The sequence below is a fragment of the Mus pahari genome, chromosome 23 (genome assembly GCF_900095145.1).
Source record: "Mus pahari chromosome 23, PAHARI_EIJ_v1.1, whole genome shotgun sequence".
NCBI classification, from domain to species: domain Eukaryota; kingdom Metazoa; phylum Chordata; class Mammalia; order Rodentia; family Muridae; genus Mus; species Mus pahari.
Window position 1 is genome coordinate 2,123,344 of NC_034612.1, and position 12,652 is coordinate 2,135,995.

Below are 12,652 nucleotides of genomic sequence, written 5' to 3' on the forward strand. Positions count from 1 at the left end.
AAGCCCAGAGAAAGCTCTCAGCAGAGTAGAAGTCCCCTTTCTCTTTGATCTTTCTTCACCCATAAATAGTATAAAACTCCCAGAGCTGTGTAGTTAGTCACACACACACACACACACACACACACACACAAATCTCAAATATGCACTCAGTAAATGCTAGGTCGCGTGGTTTCATTTTTGGTAACTGGCTTCACCAAGGCGGGGACTTTGTCAGCCCAGCGTCTCCCACAGGGCACTGTTTTATAGACGACATGAACGAATGAATGAATGACAAACACATATCTGTGTGTCTTGCTTTGTCTGGCCTGTAGAGACATTAGTGTTAGTTGTAACGAGTATAAAAATGAATTACATTTAGTTTTGGACAGGTTTGGGGGCTAAGGTTTCACAACACCCTGGGAGGTCAAAGGACAACTTGTTTGGAGGGGGGAGGAGTACGTCCTTGCATGATGTGGGTCCCTCATTGAATTCAGGTGGTCAGGCTTGGAGGCAGGCGCTCTGACACACTAAGCCATCTCGAAAACACCAGGATTGTATTTTCAGTATTTATTTTTATTACTGTGTGTCTAGGCACGCGTGTGGAGGTCGGAGCCAACTTTGTGGAGCCGGTTCTACTCTTCTATCTATGCACTGGTTTCGGGGATTGCAAGCGTCTTTACCAAACGAGCCATCTAACGTATTTTAAGCTGGTAAAACACACCACAACTCGTGTGTGTGCGCGCGCGCGCGCTGTAAACGGAGGCTATTAGAGGACGCAGTGAGAGGCTAGCCTGCACCTTCTCCTTTGCTCTGCACACCTTGGGCTGGCTCCTCTCTGGGACCCAGTTCTGTACCTACAGTGCACACCCCTACGCTGAGGGTCAGCCATCCCACTCAGCGTCTGAACGCCAACCTTGTGGCTGCGCCCTCGTGGATGCCGTGCCGAGGAGGAACGCCCTGCGTATTTAAAGGAGCCAAAGCAGCAAACCCTAAACGGCAGGAGCTCCGCCCCCGGGGAGGAGACGAGGGCGGGGCAACGCTGGAAGGGGCGGGCTCTCTCGGCCACAACCCTTGCGTCACGGCGCTAGAGGGGAAGCTAAGGGAGGGGACGCGGTGGAGGCCTTCGTGTGTGGGCAGGGCCTATCTGGGTCCCGCCCCCAACCCTCCGGGCAAGCCTGGAGTGTCACCGCTCGAGCGATAGACGGTAGGGGGCGTGGTCAAACCCTAGGCGACAGGGGCGTGATCACGAGTGGCTCCTCCCCTTGCGTCACGACACGCGGCCCCGCCCCTCGCGGCGCCTCCCTGGCGGCCGGCGGGGAGCCGGAGTCTGCGCGGGCGCGGATTTGGGCACGGTAGGTGGCAGCGGCCTCGGCCAGTACCGGGTCAGGGCTGCGTGGCGCGGTCGGGACGGTGGGCGGCGCGGACAGGCCTGGTCGCCGCGGGAGGACGCGCGTGGCCTGGAGCCCCACCCGCGCGGCGCCGCGGGGAAGTTAACTTGCGGAGGTCGCGGCCCACGGTGCTTCTTGGGAACGCGCCGTTCTCTCGTTCTGCCCCGTTTTGCTTGCTTCCTGCTTCACACGCGGGGAAACTGAGGCCTGGGCGGTCACGTGCCCGGCCGTTGGGACCCGCAGCCAGAACGGGGCAGAAACTCTCCCGCGGGGCTCCGTGCGCGCGCGCGAGCTTGTGACCCTCACCCCCCAACCCCAGAGGTGGCTGCCCCTGTAACCCACTTCTCCCGGTGTCCATACTGTTCCTCGCTCTCCCCAGCCCCTTGTTTCTTTCATCCTAGCAGGGATGCCCGATGGTTAGTTAGGCCCAGCTTCTGCATTGGGGCAGATCGGGCTGGGAGGCTCCGGCTTAGTATTGGGGACATGCCCTTTCTCCAGCCTCTTGTTTCCGGGCATACAGAACTGGGTTTGTTTCGTTACCCTGAAGAAGCTAAGTTATTCTGGAACCGGTATACCCGCCTCCCCTCGGGCTCATCCATTTGCTGTATCTTGTTTTAAAAACCGTATCTAAGGTTTTTTTTTTTTTTTTTATTTTAATGTTGGTAACAGTTTTTCTGAAGGTCTGATCCACTAACCGTACAACTCTCCCTTTGGAAGTAAACTTTAGGTGGTTGGTGGGTTTTAGGATGCTGACATTACACATTGATTTTCTTCGTCTGCTTTTAGAACATTTTAGAACATTTGTACATTCCCCAAAGCAGCAGTCACTAACCCTCAACTCCCAAACCTCTTTCCCCTTCATCTACACTTACTGTCTGTCTATGGATTTCTCTGCTCTGGATGGTTCTGTGTGTGGTTCCTCGTGTGCATAGTATTTCCTAGTGTGGATATACTCTGTGTGTGTGTGTGTGTGTGTGTGTGTAGTCCATTGGCTTGTAGATGGACAGTGGGTTGATGTTCCTTTATGTCTGTGTGTATTCCCAGTACTGTTGCTGGGAATACACACACAGTATGTATATTTCTTTTTTCAGTTTTGCCTAAATTTCAGGATCCCTTTAAAGTTTAACCTATTGAGGAGCTGCCAGACTCCCAAAGTGCCTTATCACATTACCGCCCCTGGAATGTGATGGTTATGATGATGTTTGTGACCAAGTCTCATGTACCCCCAAGCTGACCTTGAACCCCGGACTCTCCGGTTTCAGCTCCGGAGTGTGCTGGCATTAGAGGCTTGTGCCACTTGCCTGGCTTGAGGTTTCCCATAAATCCTGAATATGTTTCGTTTCTTCTGAAGCAGCAGAGTCCTCCTGGCTTCAGTGCATGTGTTATAAATGGTTTCCTAGTTCATTCGTGCTCTGAGGGGTACCCTCCCTTCCTGTCATCCGGGCGGTTCCTGGGACCTGCTAGTAAAGAAGGAGCAGTGGTGAGCAGACTTGTGGTTGGCAGCTTCAGTACCTGCTGGGGTTGGGGGCTGGACCTGCCCACCCTCTTCCTGTGCTGGGTGAGGTGGGGTTACAGAAAAGACAGTCAGTGTGCTTCCCACCGTGAGGGAGGTGCGGGGGGGGGTGCTCGAGCTATACAGGTGTGCATCGTGACACTTTCTGCATTCTGTGCTGGGGTGGAACCCGGGGCCTCCGGCAAGCTAGGAGAGCGAACTGCCAATAGAACCGCATTCCTTTTATAATTATTGTGGGTGGTGTGTGTGTGTGTCTGTGCATAAGTGGGGTCTGGGGAGGCTGACAGTTGATGCGGGATGCCTTTCTCTGTCGAGCCTCATCTTGTTTTTGGAGGCACAGTCTCTCGCTTAACCCAGAACTTGCCATTTTGCCTAGAGTGGCCGGCCAGGGAGCCTCTGGGACTCTCCTGATTTATAACTCCAACTCTGGGATGGCAGGCACACGCTGCTGAGCTCAGATTTTTGTTTGTTTGTTTGTTTTTGTTTGTTTTGTTGTTTTCTTTTTAAAACAAGGCCATCCTATGTAGTCTTTGGCTGGCCTGCATCTGACAGATATCCACCTGCCTCCTAACCTCTGGAATCAAAGCTGTGTACCACCACACCCAGCCTTTTCCGGGTATGCTGGAGACCCAGTCTCTGTTCCTCAGACTAGCCTAGTGCGATCTCTTACCCAGTGAACTGTTTCCATAGCCTTGAGCCACATTCTTGAAGAGAGTCCGATTTCTGAACGTCAGTCCAGGCTTCTGGTAGTTTCCTGTTGCAAGGTTTTAAAACAGCATCGCCCTGCAGGTCCTGCATGGTGTTATCTGGCTGTGACTGGTGACTGAGCAGGGGAGACAGAGCCCCAGGCACTGAGTGTGGCTCCACCATTCTCCACAAGTTCCTTGGTGAAGAAAGCAGTCTGCGAATCAAGGGAGCTCCCTGGGCCTTGTGTCCCTGCCGGGGAATGGATGTCCATCCTCAGAGCTCAATGTGGTGGCATCGAGAGCTCCAGAAAGCTGCCAGGGCGTCGTGGGTGTATTTGTAGCGAGACCGTGGGTCGTGTGGCTTCATAAGTGTATCTTTGGGAGAGCTCAGGTTTGGCCTGGGTGGCTTTGACGTGCCAAGCGACCTCGCACAAGTTCTCCTGAGCAGAAGTCTGTACTTGCCCTGTACCACCCATGTCTTACTGCCTGCCCAGCGTCAGATATACCACAGAGGTCTGGGATGCCCCTCTCCCCCATTCCAAGCCGAGGGCTGAGGAGGAATTATGGGCACATGAGTCATTTGAAATAGCTGGAGGGCTGGGCCAAGCCGGAGAAATTGCAGTGGAGGACAAGGGGGAACAGACATTATTGCTGGAGAGATGGCAGCTGGTGGCCCGGCTGCCAATGGATGCTCTCATTTGCCAGGCTCCTGACCTAGGTTGGTTTGTGGCAGAAGGATGGCAAGGTCAGAGAGCTGGCACCGCCTCTCTTCGTATCACGGGCCCCGCTTGGAAGCCAAGCCTGGAGCTGTTGCTGCTTCTAAGCCACCCCTGGGCTGAGCTTGCAGACCAGAGTACAAGTGGCTGCTGCTTCCTGGGGACAGGAGGGGGTGAGGTCATCAAAAGTCCACTCTGCCCTTTGCAAACCCCAGTGATTACAAACCTGGCCGAACCGTGCAGGGCCCGCTGAGTGCCAGCCATTGGCCTAGACGCTTACAGCCCTTAACTCGGTTCTCCTGACGGCAGAGGAGGCACAGAGCCACAGAGGCCCCGGTGGTTGCTGCTGTCGGGACTACAGGGTCATGCATGTAGCTGCCTGCCAGGTTGGAGACAGATTTGAGGCCAAGGCTGTCCTCGTCGTTTACAGACCTTCCTCTCTCATTTCCCTTGGTAAGGCCCGGTGGCACGTGAGCCCCTGGGCTCAGTGGTTACAAGTGTTAGCCACTCGTGTGCACATTTGTGTCTGCCTGTCTCACTTCCCCCTGAGTGGCAGGGTGGACAGACACAGGGCTCTCGCCTTGTGAAGTCCTGGAGGCTTGCGAGCCCCAGTTCCCTCCAGATGGCTGTGATATTGGGCAAGACGCTTCCCCCCTCTGGGCCTGTTCTTCCTGCTAGAGGAGGGATTCACTGCCTGCGGGTTTTGTTTAGCTCCCTGGTGATGTGGCTTTTCTAGGTTGGCCAGCTGGTTTTGAACCTAGGATTCTATGCATGCTGGACAAATTCTTCTCCCATTGAACTACAGCAGAGGTCTACTCCAGGTTCATTTTGAGATGAGGTCTTACTAAGCTGCCAAAGCTAGAGCTCTCTCTCTCTGTAGTCCAGGCTGGCTTTGAACTTTCAATCTTCCTGCTTCAGCCTCCTAGGAGTCAGGACAACAGGCCTGTGTCCCTGAGCCTGGCTGCTATTCTGGTTTTAATTGAAGTGGCATTCAGACATTTGTAGAGGAAACTTAGAGTTCCAAACTGACTGTTTCCTGAGGCTCCAGTCAGGTGTCTTGGGCTGTCCTGACCCCTGTCATCCCCAACCTGACCCCAGTGTTACATTCAGGACTGGTCCCAGGAGTCTGACTTGGTGTAGAAAAAGCTCCAGGGTTTTGAGGGCAGCCCCAGGCCTTCCTTGTGTTTCAAAACCATCCCTATTGCTTAGTACCTTTTAAATCTACGTTATCTTCCTTGACATTCTTCAAATGTGTCCTGGCTCTGCTGCCCTCGGATGCCCATGGGACATCTCACAATCCCCAAGTCACAGAGAACCTTCTCAACCGGTTCAGGTCTGGCCTAAGCCGGTATGAAACATCAGAGGCCAGCCGCAGCAGCCCAGCTATGTCTCAGCGGGTGAACCGCAGGTTCTGGGATGCGTGAGTCTGAACCACCGGTTGCAGGGACAGCATCCTCGCCCCCCTGCTCTGCCCTCAATTGCGACATAACCTCGTATTTCCCAAACTCCGAGGCTTGCAGCCTGTCAGTCACCAGAAGCCACTTGAGCTTCATGTAGGCTGTTGGTAGAGGCAGCTGGCATAGGTGGGGCCTGGAGAGAGGCAGCTCTCCAGTACAGTTGTGCACAGTTGTTGCCATGCCGTGCCGGGCCAGAAGACACTGAGGTAGCTGTGTCTGCCCTGAGTGCACATCGCGGCTCCCTAGGAAGAGGTTGCTACCAGATCCAAAGCAGAGAGAGCCCCTTGTTCTAGGGACCCGGGAAGTTGGGTGCTTGATATCACTGTGCCCCGCCCCCGTGCTGCTTCCTAAAGAGTGCATTTGAAACAATGATGACCTAGACTTAAGAGTCAGGTCCTGCCCCACACCTTGTCCTGGGTGCAGAGTCATACAGGGCCAGGGACACACCGTGCTTGCTGACCACCTCTTGTCTCTGGCTGGTGCATCACAACTGAGTATGAGAGCTCCCCTATCTTTTCTTCTCCGGTTTTCAATTATGCTGTGGGGTGGAAGTAGTAAGTGGAAATTTCTAGAAACAGGCCATTCTAAGCGGTGTGATGAAAACTTGCCCTACAGGCCAGGACTTGGCTCATCTCCTCTATCCACAGTGTATATGCTGCCTGCCCTATCTGTTACTCCCTGTCTGCTGTGACGGATGCTGTCAGTATTTCAGAAGACTTTACTAAGTCACTTTCCCAAAGCACAAACTCTCCCACTGGCCCTATTTTATGAATCGAACCCTATCACCGTTGTGTGTATGTATGAGGGAGCCGTGCCTGGTCAGGCTCCTGCTGGTCTCTTGGAATGTCAGGGCGTCTGGAGTAGTCAGAGTGGCATGGGACCTCAACGCTCCTGCAGCAGTCTTTGGAAAGTTGACCAAATAAAACTTCTCTAAATACTCGCGGTGGTAATCTTGTCTGTGACCTTCTGCACTTAGCTCCTAATGTTGATTCCCCTTAGCTCAGCTCCATCGTGGGTAGTACGGTGGGCTCCTTTATACTGGGTACTGGTCAGAGTCCCGGGAAAGGAGCCAGGTGGAAGCAGGTCACATGGCTTGGGTGGTCAGCCTGGCAGGCTGTCACAGAGCCCAGAGATGCTTCCAGTCGTTTTCTGTCCATCTGAGGCAGGTGGGGGGCCTTTATCCCTTCTCCTCAACACTTCACAAATGCGTGCAGGCCACAGTGGGAGTTGGGGGGCTGTGATGACGGGAGGTGGGGATGAGGTGGGGGTGCGGTGGGGAGCGGCAAGACCACCGCAGAGCCGCCAGGGAGCCAGGCTCTTTGGGGGTGTGGAACAGATGGGGTAGTCAAGGAGGCATGATGGAGGAGGAGTCTGCAGGGTAGAAGAAGGGCAGGTTTTCCGGGGGAGGGGAGAGAGCCACGCCTGTGAGAGCTGACAGGTGAGGCCCGTGGCCTGGCGGGCTTGCTGGAGCTCAGTGCAGAACCCACTGTGTTTGTGGGAGCATCGGGTAGGGGTGGGGTGGGGTGGGGTCAGGGGTCAGGACATGTGCTTTAACATTGGAGGCAGTTTGAGTTAAGTCACAGGTGAGCCTCAAGCTCCAGGCTGGATTGCGCCGGGTCTCAGAGTATCAGGAACTGAGGACGGGAGGAAGGAAATCGTTTTTGAAAGACTTGAGTTACTTCATAAGTAAAGAACCAAGAGTAGAAGTTTCTGGATGCAGCCAGTGTCGAGATAACCCCTCCTTAGCATGGAACTTGAGGACCACCACAGGCGCTGGGGCTCTGTGTCCTGGGAAGTTGTGTCTGCGACAGCTCCTTTTCTCCAGTCCCCTCGGCTCCCTTAGATAACTCTGGGCACCACACTGGGGGACCCACAGGCCGCCTGCCCGGAGCCTTCTCAGGATGAGTGTCTTCATCATCCCATCCTGATTCCTCCATGTGTGTCTCTCTGACATCAGAAGTTGACCTCTTGCTATCTCTTTACCCATGTGTATCTATGTGTATCTATGCTCCTCCCCCCCCGAGTGTGTGTGTGTGTGTGTGTGTGTGTGTGTATGTGTGTGTGTGTACATGCACGAGGAGGCCTCCGAGGGACGCTGGGTGTCTTCCTGTGCTCTGCATCTTAGTTTATGAGAAAGTCTCCCACTCACCACTCCCAGCAGACCGGAAAGGCAGCAACCCCCAGGGGACTCACTCACTACCGCAAGGCTACATTGTAGATGTCATGGCTTTTGTGTGGGACTTGGGGATTTAAACCCAGGTCCTCTTGCTTGCACAACAAGCACCTCATCGACTGAGCCATCTCCCCGGCCCTCCCCCATCTCTCTACCTGTGCCTGCCGTCCCCCAGTCTCTCCTGGTCTCGTCTTGGCCATCTGTCTCTGTTCCCTCCCCTTAGTGTCTGCCCCCCCCCATTGCTGTTGCTTCTTGTCTTCTTCATCTGTCTCCCCACCTCTCATCCCTGTCTCTCCTCTCCCACTTCCTTCCACCCCGGGTGACATCTGCTATCAGTTCCGTTCAGACCCTTCTCTTGGAGCTATGGGGGATGTTGATGTAGTTGTTTTCCAGGTCCCCTCCTTCCTGACCCAGGACTGTGGGAGGAAGAGGAAACCCCAGTTGGCCCCCATAGGGAGGGTGAGGGAGGGGAAGGCCACTCTGGTATGATAGACTCCAATACTCAGTACGCGAATTACTAACCCTTGGGACTCCCTGACACCCCCACACAGTAGGTGCTTCTTTTACATCTGATTCTACAATGCCACTGTGTCACCTTTACCTCTCTGCTCAAGCACATAGTAGGCCCATGGTGTTGGCAGCTGTGGTGGCAGCAGAGGCGCCTCCTCCTCTCCCTCCTTCTTTTTGGTGGGGGCAGGGTTTCCTCTGTGTAGCCCTGGCTGTCCTGTAACTCCCTGTGTTGATCTGACTGGCCTTAACTCACAGAGATCCGCCTGCTTTTGTCTCTGAAAGCGTGTGCCACCACCACACCCAGCACATATCTGGATGAAGAGTTTGGAGTCTGGGGAGGGGGAAAAATGGTGTTAAAAGCTGGGCCAAGCCCTTTCTTTCCTGCTGGGGGAAACTGAGGCCTGAGACTAAAAACAACATGCCTAGTATTGGAGTGAAGAGTGGGGGAGAACGTCGGTCTGATGGGTGGAAGAGAGGCCTGCCAGGCTGGCCAGGGGAAAGCCCTCCTGGCAGGGGAGACGCACAACCCCACCCCACCCCGGGGATCCGGACCACATGCTCCCTGCTGGAACGCTGGGTCTTAGTAAGGGTGCTGGTGTGAGCCATGCTTCCTAGGATAGAGCTTGCTCTCTGTGGCCAGAACCATGGTTCAGCAGAGAGTCAGCTCCCAGTCGTCACTCCCAGCAAGCTCCGAAGAGCTACACTGTTGCTGCTGGAGGGAGGGGGAGGGTCCTGCAGGCGCTGGAGCACCCACGGAGGGCCCCAAACCCTCACCTTCTTCCTGCTCACCCTTTTCTCAGGGGTTATTCCTCTCTGAGATACACACTGGTCCCAAAGGCTCCTGGAGGCTCCCATGGGGCCCAACTGTGCCTTGATGCCACCCCTGCGTCCTCTGCAGGATGTCTCAGGCTGTCTTGTCCCTGACTCCCTGGTTTTGGCCGCCTCTCCTGTCTTGGCACCTGCTTTGACTTCCCAGGTGATTCCTGTTCTTGCTCTCCATTCTGCCTGCTGCCTCCTTATCTGACCCATGAGTTCCCGGGCATCTGACTCCTCCCGCCTTCCCTGACACATGAAGGTTGCTGGAGACATCACCCTTAGCTCGTTCCTTGGTGTGATGTCAGAGAAGGAACCTCTCCTCCCCATTCGTGTTGGGTGGGCCCCTGCTGGGAGTGGGAGCTCTTAGGACAGGTCCAGGGCCCGTCTCCAAATTCAGGTTTTGTAGTTTGTCGTGGTGTGGCCTTTGGCTGTGAAAGGCGTTGCGTTTTTCTTTCACTCACTCCAGGGAGGTAGCCTGTGGGATGGTGCCGCCCACACTCAGGTCCTAACCACTCAGTGAACCCAGTCCAGAAACTCCATCACAGACGTGCCCAGCGGCCTGTCTCCCCGGGGCAGGGGATGTCTCAATCCTGGCAAGTTGATGTATCAGCCCTCAAAAAAGAATAATGTTACTCCTGGGCCTCTGGGCTTTGTAAGGGACCTTGTAATGCAGCTGAGCCCACCTCGGGCACCCCACAGTGCAGCTGACCCTGCCTCAGACACCCCACAATGCAGCTGACCCCACCTCGGGCACCCCACAGTGCAGCTGACCCGCCTCAGACACCCCACAATGCAGCTGACCCCACCTCGGGCACCCCACAATGCAGCTGACCCTGCCTCAGACACCCCATAATGCAGCTGACCCCACCTCAGACACCCCATAATGCAGCTGACCCNCCCTGCCTCAGACACCCCATAATGCAGCTGACCCCACCTCAGACACCCCATAATGCAGCTGACCCCGCCTCAGACACCCCACAATGCAGCTGACCCCACCTCGAGTATCCCACAATGCAGCTGACCCTGTCCGGGACACCAGACACCCCATAGCAAAAAGTGCAGACCTTGTCCCCTCCCCTTGAAGAACTGATACGATTTGGAGAAGGGCTGGACACCAAGAGGCTAGTGAAGGTGCTGGTGTCCTGGGAAGGAGGCATCCAGGGAGCAGACTGGGGTGGCCCCACTTGGGTGTGCAGGGTTCACCGAGCTTCCTCGGGAGAGGAGGCAGCAGGAGAAAGCCTGGAAGACTGGTATCAGTGCATGGGCAGGAAGGCACATAGTGCCAAAGTCACAGTGCACACACCGTGTGACCAGTCCTCTGTTGGGGACTCTCTGGGAGCCCATGCCCCCTGCCTCCAGGTGGTGCATAGATGACTGACTGTCCCAGCTGCAGGTGGCAGAAGGGTGTCTGGGAAGGAAGAAGACACAGGATTCAAACCTGGATTCTCAGTCTGCCTGGGTGTGGGCCCAGGCTGCCGCCCTGCCCTCCTGTGCAGCCACAGGGCCTGGGTCTCACAGGAGGCACAGCTGCTCTGCCTGAGGGAGGCTGAGGCGGGCGGTCACTGTCCCACACGCCACAGGGTGGGTGTAGTGATACCGCACATTCCCGAGCATGGGACACCATGTTCTTATCCACTGTCTTCTTGTTTTCTCTGGGACCTGAGTCTCCACCTCTCTATGAGGACAAGGAGCATCCAGGATAAGGCTGTGGAGGGCTTGATTGCTGGGCCTGTCTCTAGACAACCCCCCTTTTTTATTAAAATTTTTTAAAGATTTATTTATTATATATGAATACACTGTTGCTGTCTTCAGACACACCAGAGGAGGACATCAGACCCCATTGCAGATGGTTGTGAGCCACTATGTGGTTGCTGGGAATTGAACGCAGGACCTCTGGAAGAGCAGTCAGTGCTCTTAACTACTGAGCCATCTCGCTAGCCCCTCTAGCCAATTCTTGAGTCCTCTGGCCTGCCAGGCTCTGACTGATGGCACCCTGGACAGTAGTCTTGCCTTTTCTGGGTGTTCATGACATTGGAACCTCTCAAGGACCCACAGGCATCTGGATGGACTGGGGGCTCTGAATGGGACTGCTTGACACTCATGAGACAATTACAGATTGTGGTCTCATGGTTTCTGAGGGTTGGGTTCTTCTCCCATTCTACAGACCAGGAGACTGAGGCTTAGCGATGCTAAGGAACACTGCCTGGTGGCATTTGACTGTCTGGAAATGGCCAGAGCTTTCCCATTAGACCCTCAGCCCTTAGGAGAGGACCCCTTACCCACTCCAGATCTACCCTGTGCCTCCTGGGACTTAGTTAAGTGTTCTTGCTCTGAACAGTTTGGGAACGTAAGAGGCCCTCTAACTTGCCTGTTTTGTTGTCTAGGAACAGGGGAGGAGGGGGGGCCAACAGTCTGTGTGAGAGGGAGCTAAAGGGGGAGGAAATGGCCCCAGTAGGTGCTGTCTCAGAACTGAGTCTGGCGTGCGTGTGTGCGTGAGTGTGTGTGTGTGTGTATGTATGCATGTGTGTGTGTATGTGTGTATGTGCGTGTGTGTATGTGTGTGTATGTATGCATGTGTGTGTGTATGTGCGTGTGTGTGTATGTATGCATGTGTGTGTGCGTGTACGTGTGCATGTGTGTGTGTGTTGTGGCCCAGGTTAGCCTCATATTTGCTATGTAGCCCAGGCTGGTCTTGAACTCCTGAACCTCTTGCCTCAGGCTTCGCATACTGGGATTTTAGGTATACATCGCCACACCCAGTCTATCTGATCATTGTGACACCCCCGCCCACCAGCCCCACTCCCCACCCTGTAATACCAAACCCGAGATCCCCACAAGATTAAAACCCAGTGAGATGGAGCTGATGCACACCACTGCAAAGCCTTCCTTACAACAGTGAAGTGCTGGACTTGAAGCCACACCCCCTGGGGCTCGAGGAAGGGGAAGTTAGCCTGAGACATTCTAGGTAAAATGTGCCAAGTAACCCCGGAGCTTCCTGTGAAGAACGCATCCTGTGTGGGGGCACAGGTGCACCTCCCACGGCAAAAGAAAGCGAGATGCACTGACCCCAGCCCTCACCTGGAGCCTCCACGGAAGACAGGAAATAGAGTTGGCTTAGTCACGTGAAAGCCTAAAGTCTAAAGATCACGTAGGGCTTTAGGTAGGCACGTGGTGTGGATGCTGAGGACGGGAAGGTCTGTTGTGTGTCTGTCACCTGCGGCAGGCTGTGATCAGAGGCAGCCCGATGCATGATAATGAGGTTAAAAAAAAAAAAAAGCAATGTATTTGCTGTGGGAAAGGGGAAGTACAGCCCAGGGCTTTCAGGCACAGCTGCATCTGGGCTCTCTCTCTCTCTCGCTCTCTCTCTCTCTCTCTCTCTCTCTCTCTCTCTCTCTCTCTCTCTCTCTCTCTCTC

At 54.8% G+C, this 12,652-nt stretch overlaps 1 protein-coding gene across 3 annotated transcripts in view; it reads left to right on the forward strand.

The window, feature by feature from the left end:
* Positions 1-1,271: 1,271 nt before the first annotated feature.
* The window catches only part of Tpst2 (tyrosylprotein sulfotransferase 2), a 39,627-nt gene continuing 28,246 nt past the window's right edge, over positions 1,272-12,652 (forward strand). The window contains exon 1 of one of the 3 annotated variants that reach the window (XM_021222549.2): positions 1,272-1,331. The gene's annotated coding sequence lies outside the window, so the exon portion shown is untranslated. The remainder of the gene's footprint in view (positions 1,332-12,652) is intronic. The other 2 variants (XM_021222548.2, XM_029533521.1) reach the window with 2 other exon arrangements.